Here is a 27,945-nt window from a genome sequence, read left to right on the forward strand (position 1 = left end):
TCAGATTTTATGTGGATGTTTGAACCACTTATAGTTGTACTTACGCATCATAAAATGAACCATCTTAACATTAACAAATGAAATATTTGAAAACAATCTTAATTTGAAGCCCTTCTTCCATTTCCAGCACCCGTTCAAGTAAAGACTATGTAGGCGGACAGGTTCCCCACTGAGTCTCGGAGTGTCCGCAGACTCCGGCAGCAGGTCAAGTGAAGACTTTGGAGGCCCGACAGGTTCCCCACTGAGTCTGGGAGTGTTTGCAGACTCCTGCACCTTTCCAAGTGAAGACTTTGGAGGCCCGACAGGTTCCCCACTGAGTCTGGGAGTGTCTGCAGACTGGAGCACGAGCTCACGTGAAGACTTTGGAGGCCCGACAGGTTCCCCACTGAGTCTAGGAGTGTCTGCAGACGCCTGCACCTTTTGTCACACGGAATCAGTCAATGGTGCGGACACAACCGACCTTCCTAGAAGTCTAAGACATTCTAATGACAAACAAAACAAACTAGAGCTATCCTTCACTAAACATGCATTATAATATGAGAAATCAAGTGTTTCGTTCTTACCTTTGTCCAAACGCTGTTGTAGAAGTCCAAGCTTTGTTGATCTGGATGAGCTCCTCCTTTTCTCCAAAACCTGCAATCACCAACAGTCAAACCATTAAATAGCACCTGATTATAACATAAAACAAAGCATATTCAACATGTAGACCAAGGAGTACATGAAATAACTCATAAACAACAAGCTATTGAGAAGAATGAACTAATTTGCATTAAAGGTAATCAAAAGGAACTATTACAACCTGAGCCTTGGTGTTGTGCAAGCTCCTTCCAGGGTCCATAAGAGTCTTCCTCTACTTTGACAAAGCTCACCCACTCCCAATAGAACAAGCAAAGATGACAATCTCTCCTCACAAGCTTCTAAATGGGAGACCTAATTCCTGCAGCATTTACCCTTAGAAATGTATAGCTTTCAACCTCTCTTCCCTCTGGCCCAATGCCTGTATTTATAGTGCTCAAAAGGAAGTTATTCAGGTCCAACATCAATGGGATAATCCCCTCTTTGGGTGGGATAGCTCCCCTATTGATGGGATAAGTTCCTCTTTGCTAGGGGTGCATGAACCATCTGGAGGCGCTTCATACACGTCAAACAACCTTCTAGAATGCTCTAGAAATGACCACAAGTAAGTTTTTGAAGATAAAACTTGCGCATTTTAACCTTTTCAGAGGGACGCACCTGCCCCTTTACATACAGAGCGTCCAAGGACGCAGCTTTTGTGAACATTAGGTGCGTACCCGCAGGCAAGGCTTGAGAGAACCTGCGTACCCAGAGATAAACATATTTATAAAGACTTTCTCTCTTTCTTGGAGTTTGACATGGATAGCAGAGGCATAAGACTTGCTTAAGAGGGTAGTATGACTGTTGATAGAGCCATACCAACTGTAAATAGCCATGGTGACATTTTTTAGTGTAACAGATTGCCCCCTAAAGTGCGAAGCCTGGAATAGATTAGGGTTTTGTAAATCTAGGAAGGGTGAAGCGCTTTATCATTTCAAGGATTATCTCGTGGAGAACCTGGTTGGAACCTGCAATTTTCAACACAAAATACATGTATAAGATTATATCATCACTGAGGTAGGCATTCCCATACTCAGATCAAAACTTTAACTAACAGACTAACTACTCTGATACAGGAATGATCTTGTAGTACATCATAATCATAGACTTTTGTAGACACAGTATGGGCGCAACCATCTGTTTATGATTTGTCTACTTAGATAATGAATACAAAACTCCTCGCAGCCTGGATGGTGGAAACTAGATCCAGGGTCTTCATTTCTACTTCTCGAATTGGTACGATCCTAACCATGTGAATAAATGAGTTGTTGTCGAACATGGTAGAAACCACTTGATTACCAGTCAATGATGTAAACTGTTAACAAGCGTGAGAGAGACCACCAGTAATGTCAATGGTTCTCAAAGTACCCAGTACAATCCATGAGATGTGAATGAATGAGTTGTCGTCGAACATTTCATGGAATCCTTCGATCGAAAGTCAATGATGTAAACTGACGTCAAAGGCAAGAAACCTGCCATTGATGCATGCAGACTTCAAGGTACTGACGATTTCTAAGTCATCTCTCTAGATAATGTGTTGATGTCGATAGAAAGCGACTCGTTGCAGGCAAGCCCACAACACGAAATCAAAGTTGAAGAAATGTTGCTGTAAGGACTGACTCAGGGACGGTCAAATGGATGACAAGTATTTTGCGGATGAAAGTTTTGTTTGCAGACCTCTTGAACACATAACAACACGACAGATGGTTTGGTGATAAATAACTCAAAGTCAATTCCCGGAACCCGGCTGAAGACTTTCAATAGTGGTTTGATCAACCGTGAGGTAAATGATTTCCCAACCCAGGTGAATGAAAGAGTGTCGTGTTCAAGAGTGGTAATAAAGCTTCTTCTGAGACAAAAAGATAACAAAAGGGCTCATTCTTCTCTCTTTTCCCCCACCATTTCTGGCAAGTACCTCTTTATTTTTAACAAGCTTGAGGAGGATAACATATGCTTGGTTATAAGCTCATCCTTCGGACGAGTCCAACCTAGTTTTGATTCGAACCCTAGGAAGGAGTGGTTCGTTCCTGTTTGTAATTGAACAGGTCCTTTACTGTGAAATTTTAACGAGTCCAGTATAGGAATAACTCGGCGTTTTTCAATTTTAGAGAGTCTGAAAAACTTAAGAAGACTCCAAGTTGAACTTTTTCGTAGATTTGTGTCCCTCAAGCCCGAAAAAGTATAAAATAATACCTGGGGGAACCGCTTGATCTTGCGACCAAGGAGTACTTTCATGATTAGTGCCACTGACCTGAAAAGTAAAAAGCGATCAAGGACACGTCGTTTTATTTCCATATCGAGTTTGAAACGACAAAAACTCGGCAATCTTTTCCTGATTTTACGGTCAGAAAAGAGCTATAAGGGGACCGTCTTTTAATTCCGTTTTAACGAGTGTAAAAGAAACGCTCGGCAATCTTTTCATTTTTTAGGAGTCAGAAAAGGGCTTAAAAGATGACTCTGATATTTTTGTTCGTGAAAAATGACAATTTTCCCTCTAAATCCCTTTGTCCTGCACAAAAACGACACATTACTCATACCTGTTTAAGATAGGCAAAATTTCATTGAAAATCATCCTTTCATGGTGAAAAATGAAGAAATTCATCCAAAAAACCTATAAAAAGACTTTTTACAATATCATTTTTACCATTTTACTGTTGAGGTTGAAAAAAGGGCTTTTGGCAAAAAACTTCCCGTGGTTGCTGCGGAAAATCTGACCGTCGGAATCGAACGCCGTCTCCTCCAGGTATTTCACAACATCCTCCTTGTCAAATTCATCCGTTTAGAATTTTGTTTTAGGTTTCATTTTTGATTTTTGGGGGGTTTTGGGTTTTGAAAACCGCCCCGCGGGGGACGCAGGTTCCCTAAAGGCTGGCCTGCGTCCCTCGACTTTTTCCTACACAGGGAAAAGGTCGGGGGACGCAGGCTACCTTCAGGCCACCTGCGTCCCGGCGCACTGTGTGCCAAACGCGGGGTGCGTCCTCCGCAGAACGCGGATTTTGAAACCCCAAGCTCCCAAATTAACCATTGAAATTGCCCAAAATTTGTTCTAATGCCTGTTTATTCATGTGTAGGGCACTTATCATGCTGGATTGGAGAGAAAGAGAGCATGAGGAGGTTGATGAAGCTGCAATCAATCATCAACCTTCCCTCGATGCCCTAAGAGGATGCGGGTTATACAAATACTGGGCCATACTTGGCATGAGGGCTCAGGTAAGATTCTTGGAGTGGCTGGTCGAGAGATGGAACGTTGTTGACCAATGCTTTTATATCGGGGGGCAACAGCTCGAGATAGAGCCCTCTAACATCTACTTTCTCACTGGCTTGCCGAACAGAGTCGAGCAACTCAATCTAGCCGGGACTAGGCCAGGTGGCCAATCCCTTGATAGTCTCCGAGCAGATTGGTGCCTACCTGATCGACACCATGCGAAAGGCATAGAGATCAAATACATCTCTCGGCGTGAACTCATGGTCTTAGCTTTCACTGTGACCAGGATTTGTGGCTCAGCCACTTTACATATTGCCACTGGGTCCCAAATGCGGATGGCAATTGACTGTCTCCAAGGCACCATCTTCAACTGGTGTGATGCGATGTTGGCTAACTTGAAAGCTCAACTGACCAAGGCAAAGACCGGGAGACTAAAGACCTTTGGATATGGGCCTATAGTCGTGAGCTTTGCCTTGGAGAGAGTCCCGATGCTGATCCCTCAGCATCTCACTGTTGATATTTTGGGTCCTCAGGAGCCAAAGCTGATACGATGGGTCATGGTGATGGCCCGGCATCCAGACGAGGGTGCGGCAGTTGTTCGATTCACTGACAGTTATTTTCACTGGTTAGAGGACCAGGTGTTTGCTATTCAGGACTTTCCGTATGCCGGAATAGATTTTCGAGGTGATCCGGACATGGTTCTTCCACAGGGAGAACAATGGGACGACAGAGGTACTTTATTTTTCACGAGTTTTCTAATTATGTATTTTTTTGTTTTTTATATATATCGTCTCAAAACTGACAGTAAAATTTTCAAAATGCAGATGTTGGTCCACAGCGTCCAGCCAACCTCCGGCCTTTTGAGAGGAGACATCCAGTTGCACCGGTACCGGCCCCACAGGACGCGGCGGCTGCAGAGGTACTGACTGAGTTGGAGCATGATCTACAGCGTCTCACGGCGGATATACCTGAGACTACCATGGATGATATCCCTATCAGACTTCAGCGCTATGTAGTCGCGGTCCCTGGACCATTCAGGAGATTTTTGCGCAAGGTAGCCCGTGCAGTGGTGTCGTATAGGGAGCACCACCAGTGATTGACTAGTCACTTGTAGACACATGTGACATTTTGACTTTTTGTACTTATCATTTTGCCGATCATAAGGTGTTTTTCAACCTATGATCGAAGACGATGTATATTTTTGACACACTTCTATCTATATATATATCATTATTACCGGCTTACTTTGTTTAACATGTATGATGAAATGTTTATAAATTTGCATTTATGATTGTTTACAGATGTCTATTTAACATTCGAGATGCCAATGCATCTGCTAATGTATTTAAAGACCTTGGAATATGTTGATATTCAATGTAATCAAATTCACGTTCCAAGAGACGCACCCTCAAAAACAATCTTAACAACACAGGATTTCTAATGGCATAAACTCTATTAAGCTGTAATACAACGAGTTCAGAATCCAACCTCACTATCAAACTCCGAATCCCGAATGAAATAGACTCAGATAATAATTCAATCACTGCACTGTATTCTGCAATGTTGTTTGTTGTTTGACCGAGGCTTACCCCATGCAAAGAAACTAACTCGTCAGAGGGCGAATAGATAACCCAAGCTGCGGAAGAGATATTCCGTGTACTACGACAAGCACCATCAGCAAATCCTATATACGTTTGGAGAGGCGTCGACATCTGCAATATCAAGAGCAAAACCAAGATAAGCCAGAATAATGACGAAAACACACTCTTCTAAACTAAGCACACTAACTAAACTAACAAACATACTAGCTAGAAAAGTAAATCTAACCTAACTAAAAAATTCTCCACACCCATCATTTAAGCATAATACCTCTTCAGGTACAGCCCATTTCTGGGTTTGCCCAAAGAGTCCCCATCAAAATCTACCAACTCATAGGCCCCTTTTGCTAGCTTTCGCTTTACAATGTAGGGCCCATGCCACATAGGAACGAATTTTCCAGCACCTAGCTTATCGTTAGCTTGATCATATAATAGCACTAGGTCTCCTTCCGAAAAATTGCGAGGGGTCACATTCTTATCGTACTGAGCTTTCATTCGTTTTGCGTGAGTCTCGATTGCTAAAGTAGCTTCATGTCGAGTCTCATCTAATTTAGCTAAGTATAATAGATGTTTCTCCTCTTCAGAAGTAGCTGGGAGTAATTCGACAGCCATTTGAAGTGATGGGATTTCGCATTCAATGGGTAACACAGCTTCCAAGCCATAAACTAGCTGGAAAGGAGTGAACCCTGTTGAAGTTTTCACTGAGGTTCGGTATGCCCATAGCGCCGAAAACAACATGTTGTGCCAGTTCGATCGATGGATACCAATGATCCGTCGAATCATGATGACTAGAACCTTGTTGATAGACTCAACCAAGCCGTTAGCTTGCGGATAATAAGGAGTAGAACTGTCGTGGCGCAAACCAAGCTGGCTTGTAAGCTCAGTCATCATGATGTTTCGAAAATGACTCCCATGGTCAGTAATGATTGCTTGTGGGACACCAAACCTAGTTATAATATGATTGAATACGAAAACTACAACTGTTTTGCCGCTTGCGTCGAATGTAGGCATCGCCTCGGCCCATTTAGTAAAATAATCAACTGCGAGGATGATATACGCATGCCCCCCGGCTGAGTGAGGGTTACAAGTAATAAAATCGATACCCCATTTGGCGAATGGACCAACGGCAATTATAGGGTGGAGAGGAGCAGGTGGTGAGCGCATCTTGCGATCAAACACTTGACAGTTGTGGCATTTCCGTACCGCAATGATACAGTCTTTAAACATAGACGGCCAGAAATAGCCAGCGCGCAACAACTTCTGAGCTGTGGCATACCCAGACATATGACCACCACATGCTCCAGAGTGACAGTCATTCAAAACCCTCTCAGCCTCTTCGTGAGTTAAACAACGTCGAAAAACCAAGTCTGCCCCCTTGCGATAAAGTGTATCTCCAATAATCTTGTATTGCTGGGATGGAAACCGAATTTTTTGACGTTCCGACTTTGAAGCCTTAGGCCGGAAGGTTTGGGTTTAGAGATAGATGATTATATCTCCGTACCATGGATCTAAAGTACTGATAAGAAACAAAGATTCGTCCGCAATGGGCTCCTCTGCCACAGTCTCTGTATCAGTATACGGGAAATCACACATCAATTCAGCAAAAACCAAGGATTTCTTAGACTTGGATTTCTCGAACTCCAAATCGAACTCCTGCAGGATAACGATCCATTTGGAGTACTTGCCCCCTAGCAATTGTTTTGTCAAAATATAGGTCATAGGGTTGCAATCCGAAATCACAATAGTTTTGCGGAGAAGAATGTAATGACGAAAACGCTGAACAGCTTGAACGGCTGCCAGAGCCAACTTTTCCACATGTGAGTATTTTAACTCGGTGGGATTTAAGGTCCGACTAAGATAATATATCACATGTTCCGTTCCGAGTTCATCTTCCTGAACTAAAACCATTCCGATGGTGGAGTGGGAGGCGGCGAGATACAAGAGGTAATCCTGGTTGTAGTTGGGAGGATGCAGCAACGGTGCATGGGTTAACGCGTGCTTGAGCGCATCAAAAGATTTCTGAGCTATCTCATCCCAAAAGAATTGAACATTTTGTTTCAACAACCGGGTGAAACCCTTTGTAATCTCGGCGTAGTTAGGAATGAATCGACGTAAAAAGTTTGCTTTCCCCTGCAAACTTTGGAGTTGGCGTAAACTCGAGGGAGGAGGCAATTTAACAATAGCTTCTACCTTCGAGGGATCGACGCGAATGCCGGCTTTTGAAACAACGAAACCTAGCAATCGTCCCACTTCTATGCAGAAGACACATTTGTGTGGATTCAAACGAATTCGATAATGCCGACACCTCATGAAAATAGCTCGTAAGTGAACAGGGTGATCAGCTCGACGTAATGAGTGAGCAGGCAAATCATCGAGATACGGTTGGACAATGTGTTTGATGTCGTGAAATGCGTAAGACATTGCCCGTTGGAAAGTGGCTCCGGCATTCTTAAGTCCAAAAGGTAGTTTGCAATAAGCAAACGTCCCCCAAGGGCAAATGAAAGCCGTTTTTGGTTGATCGGCAGGCAGAATATTGATTTGATTGTATCCGGAAAAACCGTCCATAAAGGAAAATATTTCACTGCCGGCACAATCATCAATGATTTGATCGATATAGGGCGTGGGATAGTTGTCTTTTGGACAAGCACGATTTATATCCCTATAATCGATACAGATTCTTATTGTCCCTTGTTTCTTATTGACCGGAACAATATTCGAAACCCAATCCGTTAGCGGAATTGGATAAATGAAACCTGCTTTCAACAGCTTCTCAACTTCTGCTTTTATTGCAGCCGCTTTCCTAGGGTGTATCTGACGCAGACGTTGCCGAACGGGTTTAGCGTCCGGGTAAGTCTTTATTTCATGAACAACAATGGAGGAATCAATTCCTGGCATCTCCTCGTAAGACCAGGCAAACACGTCGCGGAACTCTTGGAATAGGGCCTTGTAATTTTGAATTTCATCGTCTGTACATGAGGCACCTATATGAATGTTCTCAATAGCTCCAACTTTTACTGAAATGTCAATGGCAATAGTATGAGAAATATTTGCTAAATTCAACTCGGAATCAGGATGTTTCATTGGATTCTGAGCCTCCTTGACATATTCAGTGGTAAAAATAGATGAAAAATCTTTTTCAAAAACATCATCTTCAGGTAAAAACGAAGATCTATGATGGAGATCTTCCCATGGTAGATCGTCTACACTTAGGATTTCGTGAAGTTGTTCGTCAGATGACACAACTTCAGGAAACGTTATCCGTTCTGAGGTTGATGTGAAAAGTGACTCTTCACCGACCACATTCATTTGGTCAATTTGGGTTGAACTCGTGTCGGAAAAAGACGTAACTGCTTCATAAGCAATTTCATACGGACTCAAAGGCATAGCATGACCGAATGAGTCTATCTCAGATTCAGATGGGACAATCCAAGGATCATCATAAATAATATTTTCTGACGTAATCATATGAATTGTTGCAAATGAAGGGTCTGCGTTGATTGGAGGGAAAGGAAAAGTTCCCAGTAAACCGGAATCTTTAACTAAACCTACGCCAACGTCCCTATAAGGGATTGTCGTTTTTCCGACATGCTGAATACTCTCAGAAGAGGCTGGGTCAGATGAAAAATAAGCCAGCTGATCTATGGTCACGATCTTACCATTGTATGGAAATTTTATAACTCTGAAGACCGATGACACGACCGCTGTCATAGCGTAAGACCAACTTCGACCCAAAAGAAGGTTGTAGTCTAGAGGGGCATCAACCACTTCCACATCCAGACTAACAGTTTTTCCTTCAACCCCTATAGGCAAATCCTGAAGAATGCCAAACGGATGGAACCCACGGCCATCGAAGGCCTTAAGAATGGTCGGGGACTGGTTCAACGTAGGAGAACCAAGCGATCTCCAACATTGAATCGACATAATACACGTGGAAGCTCCTTCATCAATTACAGTCCTATGAACGGGTCTGTTTTTGACTATCACTGGGATCTGGAAAGCCATTTGATGAGGAAGACGTGGTGTACTATTTTCTAGATCGAAGATCATCAGGTTCGGATCCTGAATATCAACAGCTCCTATAGCCGACAATAGTAACTTGCACTGTGCTGGACATGATTGCAGCACTTCCAAAGGCCGACATTGCTGATGGTGAGACAGCTAAGTCCTCAACAATGTTATAATTCTGAGCTGCTCTCGCATGTGGATTGAAAGCAGATTTTCAAAGTATACCCTTGGCGGGCGGTTTGATTACTAAGTCTCGGTTAGGTTTCTCGATCTGTAGTGGATCGGAACCAGGAGCTGAGGTTGATGGATTAGAATGGGAAGATTCTGCTTCTTTACCATCAACAGGACTCTTACTACCATAATCTTGCGACCGAGTCGCAATCCGTACGTGAGACATCATTAATATGGGTTCTTCACTAGCACCCGAGGAAGAGCCTATCATCTTAGTCTCCTGCTTTGGAAATGGATCTTTCAAAACAGCAGGAGTTGGGGAACCCTTAACGATTTTCACAACCTCTGCCCGATGAGGGCAATCCCTTGTGAAATGATCTTCTTCACAAATTAAACAAGGATATTTAGGTTTGCGCTTCTCGTCATTAGGTTCCGACTTCTCTTTTTTCTCCTTTGGAGCCTTATCTGCTTTCTCTTTCTTCTTACCTTTCTTCTTTCCACCGTTCTTTGATTTGGCCGTAGATGATTCTACAGCGTGAATATCGGCGGTAAGTTCAGGAGAAGACTCTCCTGTCGGGGAATCTGGCAAAGTGATAATAGGAGTAGTCGAAGCCTTGGAAGACTTCTTCTTACTCTTTGTATTCACGGTGCCAATCATACCATCAGCAGCATGAGATCCCGAAGGAGCAGCAGCGATTTGATTCGATTTTGGAAGATCTGGGATCTTCTCGTGTAACGTACCCGACTGAGTATAAACCAAGTCAAGGTATTGCGCCTGAGCAATGACTTGCTCCTCAGTAACTACGCCGGCCTTAGCTACATCTTCAGTAATCTTCGGTAATAATGATTTAACAAACCATTCAGCTAAGATTTGGTCCGGGATAAAAACTTTCACCAACCTTCTTCGACGTCTCCACTCATGAATGTGATCAGAAATATACGTGGACGTCGATTGTTTTAGTGAAGTTAATAATTCCGTGCCGTTATCGTATCTGACCGGCAACTGAAAGTGAGTTAGGAACGAGGTAGCTAACTGGCTAAAATTGTAAAAAGAGGCCCGTGGTAACTCAATGTACCACTTGGCCGCGAGACCAATGAGTGTACGCTGGAAAAGACGTAAACGGATCGAATCATCCGCGATAGAATTTGAAGCACACCAGAGGTGGTAAGTCATCACGTGATTGGACGGATCCTCTCCAGACTTACCTTCGAACTTGGGTATATCACTGGGCAACTTATTTGGCATTGGCGGCCAGAACTGAAGATATTGAATTGGATCGTTTGTTAGGCGCGTCAAGTCTGGTAAATCCAAAGTTGCGATAAACGGTAATTGCCGGTTAGGATCTCTAAAACTCTGGGTCACAATACCGGCCCCAGGAGGAGGATATCCAGGATAACTAGGAACAGGAGTCGCATTTGGGATATTATATCCTCCTGGAAAACCAGGATTAACCGGACCGTACTGGGGTTGCTGAGGTTGTTGATAAGTATACCCAGGATACGGTTGATACTGGTAAACTGGTTGTTGGACAGCAGGCCCGTATTGGTACTGTCCCTGGTTCTGTTGATACGTATACTGTGGTTGAGCTGTTACAACAGTACTTAAACCAGGCTGCCCTACAGGCATCTGGACCGTGGATTGAACCGTGGATCCAGACAACGGTACAGATGTCTGAGGAGTGGTTGCAGAGACAGTAGAAACCGGAGCTGTCGATACTCCAGAAGTAAGCGTGGTAGATGAGGCGGTAGTTGCAGCAGCCGTTTGAGATGGAGTACTAGGTGCAATTGGCGGCTGAGTAACTACCGAAGTTACAGAAGTTTGAACACTTGACTGGACAGGTTGCGGTTGCTGGGGTGGACCAGAAACTACGGGTTGTCCAGCTTGAGGTACCAACTGTATACTTGGCTGCATCATCTGTTGACCCTGTGATGGATCCCACACTAACATTCCAGGGTATTGACCCGTAACAGGTTGAGGATACTGAGACCCATAACCGGATTGAGGATAGGATTGATAACTGTAAGGTGCAGTTCCCATACCTTGACCATATGATGGACCTTGAGGTGGTTGATAACCTTGACTTGAGTATTGACTTTGAGGTTGATAACCTTGAGGTAAATACGGGTACTGGGGTTGACCTTGACCTTGAGGTTGGTACCCTTGAGGTTGGTACCCTTGGGGTTGATACCCTTGGGGTTGCCATCCTTGAGGTTGCCATCCTTGAGGTTGATATTGATACTGAGGTGGACCTTGGGGTACATATTGAGGTTGGGGTTGACCTTGAGGCATGTATTGCACCATAGGTGTATACTGACCTTGAGGTTGCCCCCCAGACCCAGTTTGTGTACCTTGAGGTTGCCCCCCAGGCGTTAATTGAGGCTGCCCCCCAGGCGGAAATTGACCACCTTGAGGTTGGGAAGCGGGAACTGAACCTGACATCATGTAAATGTCTCCTACACCCAATGGTACATTACCACTATTTCCAGTTAATAACCCATGATCAATAGGTTTAGGAGATGCCCCCGCAAAGGTACCAGAAAGTGATTGATACCCAGGGGGAACAGAAGGACCGCCATGAATAAAAGATTCAGGACTTTGAGAAAACACGGACGACGGACCAGCCATATTTACAGGAGTGTGAATACCTCTGGGTGGAAAAGGAGCACGAGGTGTAGAAAAACCTAGCCCAAAGTTGTCTAAATGGTTAGTTAGCGCAAGGTACCAAGTAGTACTCCTAGGAGGGCTGTAAAAGATAGATTCACGCTCCCTTAGATCAAGGGTAATTTGATCTTCAAGGTTAAAGACACCTATTTCTTCCTCTGGAGCAAGTTCTTCGATAGCAATCAAACCAATAGGAAGATTTTCAGTGATAATTCTTTCTATTCTCGGTGAATCAGGAACACTAGAAGTTGGAGTAACAGGTTCAGATATTTCTGGTTCTTCGCCTGTATCACTAGCAGACGAAAAACTACCTTCAAGCTCAGAAACTGTAACAGCTTCGGGATTATAACCTGTCTCTAAGCCTTGGTAATCTGAATGGACTACCAAGGAAGATTCTCCTTCTTCAGGTGAGCCTACTCTACTGCCACTAGGAGGAGTTACAAGGACCTTTAAACCTTCTAGATGACTGGACTCGTCTCGAGGAGGTTCACCCCTAAGTCTACGGGATCTTCTCAACAATTCGGCCACAGAAACAACTTCAGGAGACTGGCCCCGTTGTCTACGGGACTGTCTCGGTAATTCCGCCACAGCTAAAACTTTTAACTACTACACACGAAAACAAAATAAAATTTCAAATCAAACCACCTAAGGTCTCTAAAGAACCAAACAAATTTGAAGCACTCGCCTAAAGAATCTAGGGCGTCAAACCAAGCACAAACAGTAGCCTTCCAGACCGAAAGCGCTAGTTGGTGATGAAACCCAACATCGCTGGATTCAGTACAGAAGTGGCGGGTGGAACAGTTACCCCGACAACCTGCTTAATGAATAGACTGGACCAAGTTCCTCCACTTTAACCGTCTCGAGTGAAGTGAACCCCCCAGAAAATCCAAGTGAGTCTAGCCGACGTCTGCTCCAGGTACAGTGGGATCTTCCCTCCACCGTCACCTCGGTAGAATCCTAAAGATAATGGTCACTAAGGTTACCAATCGCAACAAATGCACCTGGGGGAACAGTCTAAACTCCGACAGCACGCAAGGGCAGAGTAGCAAGCTCAATCCCCTTGCCGGTTCCTTGAGAACAATCCAAGGTTTACCGACAAGTGACCCCTGGCTCCTCGACAATGGTTAATCCGAGGTTTACCGTTTGTAATACGTGCGTGTCTGGCGTCGTTCCCAACGAGGGAGGATTGATCCCCTCACTGGTTCGGACACAAGCTCGTGCTTCTCCTTTAAGAGGAGCTTTCCCAGAGTACAAGTGAGACAATTGGATTTATTCTATCACAAGATAAGCTACTTGTTTGGTTTTGTTGTCTTGGAGAGTTAATTACTCACCTACTCCAAGACACTAGCCTGATCTAAATTGGTGTTTCAGAGCCCTAGTAAATAAAAGTTACTACGTCGATTTTACTTTAAGCGTTAATTTTATGGTTTTTCTTTAAAGACAAAAGGTAATGGAAGTGAAACCAATGGTGTGTAGACTCGACTTCAAACCACTGCAAAGATGCACCTAAGATGATTTACGCTACTTTCCTTTTTCAATGAAATTATTAACTAAGAGAGTTGAGAGAATGCAAATTTTAGAGAAAACAACTTCCTTAGAAAAGACAATCAAAGAAACAATTCTCTTTTGCTTTTCAAGCATACAAACATGACCACTCTTTACGTGCACGAAAAAACTCTTTTTCTTTCAAAACTTTTCAAAGCTACTTGAAACAAAACTCTTCAAAGGAGATGTTTTTGTATTTTCTTTTTTAATAAAGCAAATAAACCTATCTTACCAAAAGACAATTTCAAAAGCTACAAAAACTATAAAAACTTGACTCATAAGCAAATCAAAAAGAAATTACTCTAAGCAAACCTAACAAGTCAAAAGCTCACAAAGATGATTCTAGGTTGTTTTACTTGATCAAAATCAAATCAAGGACCAGCTAATGCAGAATCAAAAGACTAGTCAAAACAAAACTCAAATCTTTTTGTTCTTTTGTAAAATGGAATTCAAGACTTAATCAACAAGCACTTCGAAATTGGCCCAAAAGACAACTCAATGGTAAGTTGCTCTCACAGGTAGACTTTATGACAGGTCTGACTTCTTAGAATGCTGACAAAACCAGAGAGATCTAAGGCTTGACAACTTCTACCGCCAAAGTCACTACAAGACCTACTCAAAATCAAACCCTAGGGCTTATACTTCGATGAAATCCACTAAAACACTCAATGCTATCGAAACAAGTTCAGGTGAAGATCTTTGACAAGGGACTAATGAATCTGGGCAGAAAAACTAAGAAAAAACAAAATCTAAGAGCAAAAAATGGAATTTTCTCAAATTTTAGCAGGGGACGCAGGCTACCCGTTTGCACAGGTGCGGGCCCGCTCTATGCACACAGCAAAAGTGCATCCAGGGACGCACTGTGCAGCACTCAGAGGGTGCGTCCTTTGGAAAAACTCAAGAAAAACTAAAATGAAACTAATCCTAAGCTAACCCACCCACAGACAAAGTCACAGAGCCAAAAACCAGAAAAATAAACCAATTTTCTCAAAGCAAAGTTCATACAAAGGAAAAGTCTTTTCTCAACAATGGAATCCCCAGCGGAGTCGCCAATTTGTCACACGGAATCAGTCAATGGTGCGGACACAACCGACCTTCCTAGAAGTCTAAGACATTCTAATGACAAACAAAACAAACTAGAGCTATCCTTCACTAAACATGCATTATAATATGAGAAATCAAGTGTTTCGTTCTTACCTTTGTCCAAACGCTGTTGTAGAAGTCCAAGCTTTGTTGATCTGGATGAGCTCCTCCTTTTCTCCAAAACCTGCAATCACCAACAGTCAAACCATTAAATAGCACCTGATTATAACATAAAACAAAGCATATTCAACATGTAGACCAAGGAGTACATGAAATAACTCATAAACAACAAGCTATTGAGAAGAATGAACTAATTTGCATTAAAGGTAATCAAAAGGAACTGTTACAACCTGAGCCTTGGTGTTGTGCAAGCTCCTTCCAGGGTCCACAAGAGTCTTCCTCTACTTTGACAAAGCTCACCCACTCCCAATAGAACAAGCAAAGATGACAATCTCTCCTCACAAGCTTCTAAATGGGAGATCTAATTCCTGCAGCATTTACCCTTAGAAATGTATAGCTTTCAACCTCTCTTCCCTCTGGCCCAATGCCTGTATTTATAGTGCTCAAAAGGAAGTTACTCAGGTCCAACATCAATGGGATAATCCCCTCTTTGGGTGGGATAGCTCCCCTATTGATGGGATAAGTTCCTCTTTGCTAGGGGTGCATGAACCATCTGGAGGCGCTTCATACACGTCAAACAACCTTCTAGAATGCTCTAGAAATGACCACAAGTAAGTTTTTGAAGATAAAACTTGTGCATTTTAACCTTTTCAGAGGGACGCACCTGCCCCTTTACATACAGAGCGTCCAAGGACGCAGCTTTTGTGAACATTAGGTGCGTACCCGCAGGCAAGGCTTGAGAGAACCTGCGTACCCAGAGATAAACATATTTATAAAGACTTTCTCTCTTTCTTGGAGTTTGACATGGATAGCAGAGGCATAAGACTTGCTTAAGAGGGTAGTATGACTATTGATAGAGCCATACCAACTGTAAATAGCTATGGTGACATTTTTTAGTGTAACACCTTTCCAAGTGAAGACTTTGGAGGCCCGACAGGTTCCCCACTGAGTCTGGGAGTGTCTGCAGATGCTTGCACCTTTCCAAGTGAAGACTTTGGAGGCCCGACAGGTTCCCCACTGAGTCTGGGAGTGTCTGCAGACTCCAGCACGAGCTCAAGTGAAGACTTTGGAGGCCCTACAGGTTCCCCACTGACTCTGGGAGTGTCTGCAGACTCCAGCACCAGGTCAAGTGAAGACTTTGGAGGCCCGACAGGTTCCCCACTGAGTCTGGGAGTGTCTCCAGACCCCAGCACGAGCTCAAGTGAAGACTTTGGAGGCCCGATAGGTTCCCCACTAAGTCTGGGAGTGTCTGCAGACTCCAGCACCAGGTCAAGTGAAGACTTTGGAGGCCCGACAGGTTCCCCACTGAGTCTGGGAGTGTCTGCAGACTCCGGCAGCAGAACAAGTGAAGACTTTGGAGGCCCGACAGGTTCCCCACTGAGTCTGGGAGTGTCTGCAGACTATTGCAACAACTCAAGTGAAGACTTGCGAGGCCCGACAGGTTCCCCACTGAGTCTGGGAGTGTCTGCAGATTGCGGCAGTCGATCAAGTGAAGACTTTTGAGGCCCGACAGGTTCCCCACTGAGTCTGGGAGTGTCTCCAGACTGGAGCACCCTTTCAAGTGAAGACTTTGGAGGCCCGACAGGTTCCCCACTGAACCTGGGAGTGTCTGCAAACTGGAGCACCACCTCAAGTGAAGACTTTGGAGGCCGACAGGTTCCCAATCGACTCTGGTAGCGTCTGCAGCTGCTCACATGTCAAGTGAAGACTCTGGAGTCCTGATAAGTTCCCAAATTCATTTGAAATAGTTTTAAGATAACGAGTTCTCAGAAAAACTTTTTCAAGATGGACTTTCACTATTGGAGGCAGTGCAAGGTTATAGGCTACTGGCCCAATCCTCTCAATGATACTGAAGGGTCTACAAAACTATGGTGTCAGCTTGGCACATGATCCAATCTGCAATGATCTCTTCTTTGGTTTGATGCGCAAGTACATCTATTCCCCGACTTGAAACTCCTTGAACAACCTGTTCCTATCTGCATACCTCTTCTGCCTATCCTATGTTGCTTTTAGATTCTTCTTGATCACCTACATTTCCCATTCCATGTCTACCAACATATTTGGTCCAATAAATACCTTGCTAATCGGATAACTCCAACTGATAGGAGTGTTATAACTCTACCCATACAATGCCTCAAAAGGACTCATCCTCAATGAAACCTATTAATTATTGTTGTATGCGAACTCTGCCAAAGGAAGATACTCCTCCCACTTTCATTGTTGGTGCATCACATACATCCTCAACGCGTCCTCCAATATCCAGTTGACCCTCTCTATCTATCCATCTGTCTGCAAATGATAAGCTGTATTGAAGGCAAACTCTACGCCCAAACCTAAAAATAACTCCTTCCAAAACTTGGAAGTGAACTTTTCATCCCTGTCTGACACAATCCTCTTTGGAACACCATGCAATCTAACCACATCTCTGATGAATACTTATGCTACATCGCTAGCTGAGAATGTATACTTCACTGGAATGAAGTGTGCAACCTTCGTCAAACTATCCATAATAACCATGATGTAATCATGCTGTCTCACTATCTTCGGAAAAATTGTAATGAAGTCCATGGAAATGACCTCCCATTTACACTCTGGAATTGTAACCAGTTGTAGAAGTCCATATTGATGTTTACATTCTGTTTTCACTCCCTGATAATCAAAACATCTAGCCATGAACTCTGCTACATCTCTCTTCAGATTCATCCAATAATAGAATTTTTTTCGTTGTAGTCAATGTCTTTTGATAACCTGGGTGACCTGAATAAGGTTCCGCATGAAACTCTCTCAAGATCACCTTCTTGAGCTCACTGTTATCTAACACATATATCTTGTCTCTGAATCTAACGAATCCATTCATTGTAAGACAATAATCCATACCCTATACACATGCACATGTACCTATTCCTACACATGTACCTGTATGTGTACTACCACTTGTACCTCTACCAATACCCTATTGCAACCCTTGCACAATCTCCATATACCTGACATCATGATGACTTTCCTGCAAGATCCTATCCTATAGATTTGTCCCATATGAGCTCATATCTACTAAGTGATTTACCTATACCCACCTGCTCAGAGCATATGCCACCCTGTTCTCTTTACCTTTGATGTACCTAATCTCAAAATCAAGCTCACTGATCACGGCTAACCATCTAGCCTGCCTGGAGTTCAAATTCGGTTGGTCAAACAAATACCTCAACCCAATGTTGTCACTCATAAGTACAAACCTCCTGCCAAGAAGATAACGCCTCTACATATTCAATGCATGTATGATCGCTACTAACTCAAGATCATGTGTTGGGTAGTTCTACACATGCTCATTTAGTTTTCGGTACTCATAACACATCACCTGTCCATCCCACATAAGAAATCCACCAATTCCTCTCTAGCAAGCATCTGTGCATACCACAAACTCTTTGTCCGGATATGAAATCTATAGCACTAATGCATGTGTCAATAACTGCTTAAGCTGCTCAAAGTTAGCCACACACTCCTCTGTCCATTCAAACTTCTTACCTTTCCTCTGCACTGATGTGATAGGATAAGAAATCTACGAGAACTTCTTGATGAACCTCCTATAATATCCTGCAAGACCCATGAAAGATCTCACCTCATCCACACTCTTAGGAGCTACCCACTCCATTATGGCCCTCATCTTCTCGGAATCTACTGCAAAGCCTTCCTTGGAGACAACATTCCCCAAGTAGTGCACCAAAGTCTAAAAGAAATTGCACTTGCTAATCTTAGCATACAACTTATTCTCTCTCAACAACCTCAACACTGCTGCTAAATAATCGGCCCGCTCTTCCTCACTTTTAGAATATACCAGTATATCATCAATGAACACAATAAAAAACTTATCCAAATATGGACGCAACACACTATTAATCAAGCACATAAATGTGCTAGAGCATTATTTAAGACAAATGGAATGACAACAGACTTGTAATGCGTCCTGAACGTAGTTTAGTAAATGTCATCCTCTTTTATGTGTACCTGACGGAATCTCGATCTCAAGTCGATCTTGGAGAACACTGTTGCTTCCTTCAAATGATCGAACAAGTCATCAATCCTCGACAACGGGTACCTGCTCTTGATAGTCACTTTGTTCAACTGCCTGCAGTCAATGCATAATCTGATAGTACCATCTTTATTCCGTACAAACAATACCGGTGCGCCCCATGGTGATACACTTGGCCTAATGTATCCCTTGTCCAAAATTTCCTTCAATTGCAACTTCAACTCAACCAACTCAGATGTGCTCATCTTGTAAGGTTATTTTGATGCTAGAGCTACCCCAGGCACTAACTCAATAGAAATTTATACCTCCTTGTGAAGTGGCAACTCTGTAATGTCCTCAGGAAATACATCCTTGAACTATTGTAAAACTGGGTACTTTCTCAACACATCCATATCCCCAACTTCCTTACCCTTATCACTAGAAAAGTGCACTGCGAATAACTTATACCCTTTCCTACGGCTACGCTTTACTTGCATAGTTGTCACCATCCTAACTGATGTGGCTTTCTTCTTACCTTGCAAGACTCTTGGTTCCCCATTGTCATCAACACACTCAATGGCTTTGTCATAACAGTCTACCTTGGTTCTATGAAGATAAAACTAATCCATTCCCAACAACATACTATATGATCCAAATGGTAATACATTTAGATGTGTTGCAGTAGGTATACCATTCAAATAAAATGCACAAGCTCTTACCAAATGATGAACTCGCTTCTTTGTACCTATAGCCAACTGCACTAACCAAGACTCTGCATGCAAGTCCTTACTCAAACCACAATTATGCACTAAGTCAGGACTAACATAGCTATAATTAGATCTTGGGTCATTCAAAATAGAAATAAATTGATCAAAAATCTTACCATCCATCTCAATGATAGATGCGTGTTTTTCTTCCTACCTGTTGTCAACTGTTGTATAGATATGTGGAATACTCTGACCAACATCCCCAATAGTTTCCGCCTCCTATGCACTGTATATCTTAGGTCTACCATCCTAATTTTGTGGACAATATCTCTTAATTTGTTCCCTGCTACATGTCATATATTCCAACCAACCAGCACCCTCACCTCTGTGCTTTTGCTGTTGTGACCCGTGTCCATGTCTAGTTGCATTAAACTTATTTTTTGGTGCCACATTCTCTTTCTCATCTGCATGCGGTGGCTTTGTCCTCTTAGGCTACCATTTACCTTTGCCTTTGTCTTTTCCCTTCCATCCTTGCTGAGATTCATTCTTAGGATTTGACTGTTCATAGCAATGCTTCAATTTCCTAATAAATTCCTCAAGTGACCGAGGCTCATCATACTCAATCCGATCTCTAAATGCTAATGGAAAACAACTAAAAAATCATTGAACTTTAGCCTTCTCATTAGTAAGATATGATACATACCTCAATAGCTCCAGAAACTTGGTCGTGTACTCTTCATCTGCCACTAATCTCATATTTAGCTCATAGAATTCTTTGGCCTTACTTTTGTAGTACCTCTCTGACAAGTACTTCTTCCTGAAAAGCTTCTTGAACTCCCGCCAACTCAATTCTTCTGTCATGATGTCTCTAACCCGCTTAACATCTTCCCACCGGATGTTTGTTTTACCTTTCCAACCGAAGATCGCTTCTTTGGCCTTCATGTTATCTTTGTACTCATGAAACTCAAAGAATTTGTTCATCCCAATTATCCAAGCCTTTGCATCTTCCGACTTCTTCACATATCCATCAAAAATAGGTGGTTTTTCTCTCTTGAATTCATCTAGTAAGTATCCCCTATCATTCCTCTTATAAGGATGATAGTGATGACGATCATGATGTTTATCAGAACCAGAACTAGAATAGTACATGTACTCATCGCCCCTTTTATCCAGAGCGTCCAATAAGCTTCCATCTCTCACTGTATCAAATATATCTGACCTTTGTCTTCCAGGAGACCTACTGCCATCTTCCCCATTAGTTTTATCCTCATGTCCATGGATGATCTAAAGTAACCCTTATCACTGCAAGTCTGACAAACTTTGAATAAGTATAGCATTGACCTATGTTTGTTTCCTTTGTGCATGTATGCTGTGGTCATTATCTTCCTTACAACTCCTTATCTCTTCGTTCAAGGTTCTCAGTGTATCTGCCAAATCAAAAGTGTCCTCCACACCAAGCCACTTATCTAATGCATAAGGGGATTCTATGCAGTCTACCACCTTGCTAGCCATTTGATATTTTTCGTACAATGCATAATATGTCAGATAAAACAAACCAGAATAAATCAACACACCTTAGCATAATTCAGGGAGGATACCTCGTATGTTAGGTCAACAAATCAGCATGATACATGTATAACATAATCATAACATCATATAGTCGTATAACAAGTAAGTGCATTAACACATAAATATCATTATAGCTAGGGTCTAGTCATCAATGCAAAACCATATCAATAATGCATGTTATGACCTCATGCATGACAACAACCATTACTCCATTGTACACATTGCCACATGCAACCATCAACATGCATAAACAATGCATAATCAACTACACATATGCATAATCCATGTAGTGGAGCATAAGCAATCAATTCTTGTAATCAACCTACAAGGCTAACACATGTAATCAAAACATTCAAGAATGCACCTGACATACAAGGATAAAAGTAGGTGACATACAGTCAACATGTAAGCGAAAACTAACAATATGTAACCATTCATATACTCATGACGATGCATTCCACAAAATAAATCATCAAATTCTCCATGACAACCTTACTTTGACCATAATCAATCATCAAGAAAATATAACAAGCACATGGAATGTAAGTGTAAGAGACACACATGCAATTGGCATGCATATATGACCAATGCACACCGCTCATCCAGTATGAGGGATGAACCATGCTCCGATACCACTCTGTAACAACCTCCTCCTACATTTACCCAAGTAACTAGCCAATTGGAGTAAACATGAGACGAGAGGCTACTATGATTGGATTTGACCTCCTATGTGACCTTAAGGAAGTGGAATCAATGAAAACATCACACATAGTCATCCAACATCAGCTTTAGAATCCTCAGGAGGCAAGTCATCCACTCAGACAAGTTATCACTAGGTCCCACTACTGTTATGGACATCTTAGGCCTCAGTAGCTCCCATGCTATGGGAAAAAGAGTGTTGAGAAACCCAAAGTCGCTCGCACAGGCTTGCCTACCAGTGACTAGAGACTAAAATTGTTAGTTCTGTGCCAGCGAACATGGGATTTAAGCCACTTTTTCAGGCCCAGAGCCCAGATCACTACCCAAAATGTAGTGATAGCTTAAAATCATTAAAGTATAGGAAAAAAATGATGCTAAAGAAATAATTTGAACAAGACCTTAACCAGACCCCTACTAGCTATGACAGGAATTTCGCCAAACATATCATCAACATGTAACCTACAAGTGTAAACAACAGAATTAAGTGTGTGGATCTCATACTTATCTGAGAATCGCTATGAACCATTGTTCCTTGATGTCATTTGTTGAATTATCATCTATTAGGCCTTAGATACATTATCCATTCATTTACAAGTAAAATCATGTTGAGAGCCATACATAGCTGTTGTCATAAAACATACATATACCCAACATAATAGGGACAAAAATATCACAAACATATCAACCATAGAGTCCACATATACATCAGTACGTTTACACATAAAAATCAAGGGAATGAATTTCTCATTAATGAATGCAATAAACCAACCGAAGATGGGATTACCATGATCCACCCGACCATAGAATGGTTGAGCCAAATTTCTCTTCAACCATTCACCCCCGTACCATATTCCAAGCATGAATTTGGGAATCAAACTAAAATAACCAACCAGGTCATACCGAGGCTAAACCACCTCACCCTCATCAATAGAAACCAAGCTTTACTGTAATGCATTTCGTATCACTAGGCCAGCACAATGAACACATCATAATAGGCTTTATCGTGAACTCCACTTGGTCACTAGGCCAAACAAGCATGGATGCCATCGAATTTATCCACCTACACTGTGAGGAATTTTCTTGTCTCCTAGCCTCCTAAGCTTTACCGCAATCCAAACCCGGATTTCTAGGCCCTAAACCGAGACCCACTCTCCAAGCTTTACCACATATCCCAAACCCAAGATTACTAGGCCCAACAGAGAGAAAAACACCTCTTGGCTTTACCGTATATCCTGCCATTCGCTAGAAAGGATTCCTAGACCCACCGAGGCAACATAATCATGGCTTTATCACAACCCACAGTCTAGCTCAGGGTTCACTAGGCCAGTGGATTTACCGTGATCCACAGTTTGGTTCAAGGACCACTAGGCCATGTTCTCTATAATTCAGAGATCCACCCCACTCAACTTCGAATCCATCCAGTAATCCAACTCAACCAAAACATGAGAACCCCGTCACACCATGGCTATTCGGCAATGGCAAGGCTAGGCTGAAAAACACTGTTACACCTAACAAAAGCCATGCCATGATAGAAAAGAACCACATGCAATGTCATGCATGCCAAGTCTAGCAAGAAAAATACACATGCAAGTCGATACCTGTAATGAAGCCTATTGTAGTTGCGTGATCTTGCCTTTCCCTGCGTAATCTTTGCTTCCTCTTGCCTTCTTTTCCTTTCTTGCTCCAATGCCAAAATTGCTCCAAGAAAACTCTAAGTGTCCAAGAGTGAGAGAGTGAGAGAGAGAGAGAGAATAATGAGAAAGGTCCAAAACTCAACTAACAAAAAGTTACCAACTGATTCTCATAAGCCTTTTTATGAATGAGGCCTTTATTTTCTTCATTTCCCATTATTTTCTTTCAATTTCCTCCTCACATGCAACATGTGACCTTTCACCTCCATTTTCTCCTAATTTCCGTTATTTTCATAAACAAATGTGCCAAAAATGCCATTTTTTCTTTCCAAATCCTTAGCCATTGCCTTTGCCAATTTCCTTAGCCATAAACAATCAAATGAACATCCACTAGGATGCCTTGCCCAACATTCAACTTGGAATAAGTGTCCCATCAAGCATGTTTAGTATTTTTCCCTTTATTAACTTTTATTACATGGAATTTTCACCACGACTATCACATCTACAAAGTGGAGTTCCCATCCAATTCAAGTGTTTGGAGGCATGTCAGGATCTAGGAGAATTCTAAGAAAATTTTCAAAGTGGAGCACCAACCCAATTGAAGATGTTGGAGGCATGTCAGGATCTAGACTGTATGGGAGCGTCTATAAAGTGGAGCACATGCCCAAGTTAAGACGTTGAAGACTTTGGAGAAATTGGAGGCCTGTCAAGTTCTAGAATAAGTTTGGGATCGTCTACAAAGTGGATGACATGCCCAAGCCAAGACTTCGAAGGCCCATCAGGTCCCCCACGAAGTCATTGCATGTTTTTTATATTTGAAGTTGTCTTATAGTTTATTTGTTCTAGATATAAGGTACACATTGGAAGTTCTATGGTTATGGCCATATCCAATTCAAATCATTTGTGCTTATATGCATGGTTACAAGTCAAATTCCAATATGGAGCACATTACATTGAATATGCCTTCAAACTTCTTAATTGTGAATATTGTCTAAAGCCTTTTCACCAACTTTGGGGTCATTTTGTTTCCGTTGAAGGTGTTCTTCAAATAAGCAGTATAAGCCTCTTTATATTGAAATTCAAAGTACTCGCTTCAAATAAGGCCAATGACCTTTGTTTTTTAGGAGCCTATTATCTTATTTAATCCAATTGAGTGATACATTGAAATCAGGTGATATGATTTTTCAAAGTAGGCTTGATGGGTTGTTCCATCTTTCAAAATGGCATGATCACATCTTCAAAGAGGCTCAATATAGAGGGCCAAGTTTTCAAAAGCATTTAATGAGCAATATTTCAAAACAACCAAATGACCTATTTCCTTGTGTCAAGGAGAGATTTTGAAAGCATCTAACGAGGGATCTTTCAAAATGACTTGGTGGTCCATTTCCTCCATCATGATGATATTTATAGAGCACCTAATACATGATCTTTTGAAATAGTGTGATGGTTTATTTCGTTGCATTTTGTAGACCTTTAGAAAATGCCCAATGGATGATTTTTCAAAAATGGCCTCATGGTCCTTTTCTTCACATCTCTTTCAAAAGTGTTTGATGGACAATCTTTCAAATGACCTAGTGACCTTTCATTAAGGGAATTTTGAGGTCTAAAATGGACCTCCTAAGAAAAATGTACAACCAAAATAAACTTTATAACAACGAATAGGATTCAATATAATGATGTCAACCATGAGGGATGATTCACCATTTTGGAGTAAAAAATAAAAGGATTAAAAAATCGTAAAACTATTTTTTTCACTCGTATTTTCAACTTATTTCCCTAAGGTTTTTCTCAAATTTTGAGTGGGAGTACTCGTTGGATGCAAAATTTAATTCCTCATCCAAGAAGTACCCAAGTTGCATACTTTTGATGGACCTTGCTACACAAAAAATGAGAAATACATGAACAATCGTGATTGCAATCATGTTCTTAATGTACTTCTCATTTTTTGTGTAGCAGAGTCTATCGAAAGTATGGAACATGGGTAATCCTTGAATGAGGAATCAAATTATGCATCCAACGAGTGTTTCTCCTCAAAATTTGAGTAAACCCCTAGGGATATAAGTCGAAAATACGAGTTGAAAAAAAAGTTTTTTTCTTTTTTCTCTCTAATATTTGATGATGTAATCTAATATTATTTTATTAATTTTACTATTATTTTATAATTTCCTTAGGAGGTCCATTTTATACCTCAAAATTCCCATAGCGTTCCTTACATTGGGTTGATCTTTCAAATATCCTTACAGGAAATATTTTAAAATAGCTCAATGACATATTTCTTTCCATTAGGCAAATATTTCGAAAGTGACCAATTAGTGATCCTTAAAAATAACCCAATGACCTATTTCCTTTATATCCAAAGCAACTTTCAAAAGAGTTCTTTGGATCAATCATTCAAAGGGAGGAGTCACAACTTTGTGTTATTGAAGTAATACCTCAAATGGGCCCAATGTGAGCATGACAAGGGAGTTGTGCGTAAACTCTAACCCACATATTGTGATTTAATTTGAATTGAAATGAGTATAGAAACCCAAAAAATCAAGTCTACAGAGAAGTGGAATTTTTTTACTATTAATCAAATGTGGTCATGAAGAGAGATGGTTACATGGAAATTTTGTAACATTGTAAAGTTGGAAATATATATCTATATATATATATATATATATATATATATATATATATATATATATATATATTCAATTTGGTTTCAAAAGAAAAATTGTTATCCTCTCCACTAAGCTCAAATCTTACTTATAGCCGCTAACTCCTAATGAGTCAATTGTTTTTTAAAAACTCTTTTTGAGTTGTGAGTAATATCTCTCTCACTTACAAGTGGGTATATATATATATATATATATATATATATATATATATGAAAAATTACATGTAGTTTCTATTCTACAAAGACTGAATATGCCACCTGTTATCACTCAAGAAAAAATAGTTTAAATTCTGAACATCAATTTTTTAAATTTGTCAAAGGGTTGGTGTCAGTTTTGGGCCTAGTCTTTTCATCTTGTTTTAGAGTCTTGTTAAGAGTCTTGTTAGTATGTCGAATGGGGTCAATTCTCTGTTTTAGTCCGTCACTGGTCTCACACTGCACCTAAGCTCCTTATGTCAATCCTATTTCAAAGTCCATAGTGCAGAAACCTCAGTCGAGGTGATTTCGTAGCGCAAAACACCGATTTTGCACTAACTGCTATACGAAATCGGGAATTTGTGCTGATCCATAGCAAATCTCACCCCAAATGTCATATTTTCTTCAAGAAGTTTACGAGGATAGCATGTGCAAGGTCTTATATGTCGGTCTTGACTCTGTAGCCTTCAAATTTGATTCTTGCCTGTACTATTCAAATCGGGATTTCCATCCAAAACCAAATTTTAAAATTCTCTATTAAGACCGAAACTTCTGATTCTGGTTTCTATTTGTGATCAATCTGGCAGTATGACTTCTGGGAAGAACGGGCTCTTACCACCTTCCTTTGTTTCTAATTTGCAAAATGTCTTGAACAGAAAGATAGAAAAACCCCCAGAAGAAGATAATTCCAAATCTGAAGGAAGTAAATGCGGTAAAGGTGCTTCAGCTTGAAACGGTTGCAGGTGCTGCTATAAGTTTTTGATCGTGCAATTGGTGTCAATGTTCCAAGATCGCGATTTCCTCCAGTGAAGGCAACTTCAGATTTACTATTTGTGCAGTCTATTTTGTATAAATTAATCATGGTCGCTGATTTCGATGTTAAAGCTGTTCACTGGCATTAATTAAAATGCTAGAAGGAACAGTTGTACATGTTCCAGAAAAGGGAGCTTGCAAACATCCTTGTGGTGATCATATTTAGATTGATACAAAGGATATTCCCTTTATATGTGGCAGGGCTTTCGTGGATCTAGAGAAAACGATTTCTGAGAGACGGCAAGATTCTTCTATTGGCTTTGGAGTGCCTGTACGAGCTAATATGAGGGTTGGTGGCCTAACAAATGCTATGGTGACATCATCCTTGCTAGAGTCGGTTGAGAGTAGTGATCTTATTGCATATGGCTTAATACCATAGTTCATTGGACGATTTCTTGTGCTTGTTAGCCTCTCAGCATTGACTGAAGACCAACTTGTTCAGGTGCTCATGGAGCCTAAAAATGCACTAGGAAAGCAATACAAGAAAATGTTTGAGATGAACAATGTGAAGTTACATTTCACTGAGGATGCCCTTAGGAAGATTGCACAGAAGGCAATGGTCAAGAGTACTGGAGCCCGTGGTTTGCGTTCTATCCTCGAGATCATTTTGACAGATGCCATGTTCGAGATTTCGGATGCAAAAACAGGGCTAGATTTATTTG

General features: G+C 41.5%; 1 pseudogene; it reads right to left on the minus strand.

Annotated features, from left to right (window-relative positions):
- Window positions 1-27,904, minus strand: LOC149214704 (uncharacterized; annotated as a pseudogene).
- Window positions 27,905-27,945: the final 41 nt, after the last annotated feature.

The sequence above is a fragment of the Pinus tabuliformis genome, chromosome 1_1 (assembly GCF_031772625.1).
Source record: "Pinus tabuliformis cultivar Carrire ecotype Pingquan chromosome 1_1, CPIR1, whole genome shotgun sequence".
NCBI lineage: Eukaryota > Viridiplantae > Streptophyta > Pinopsida > Pinales > Pinaceae > Pinus > Pinus tabuliformis.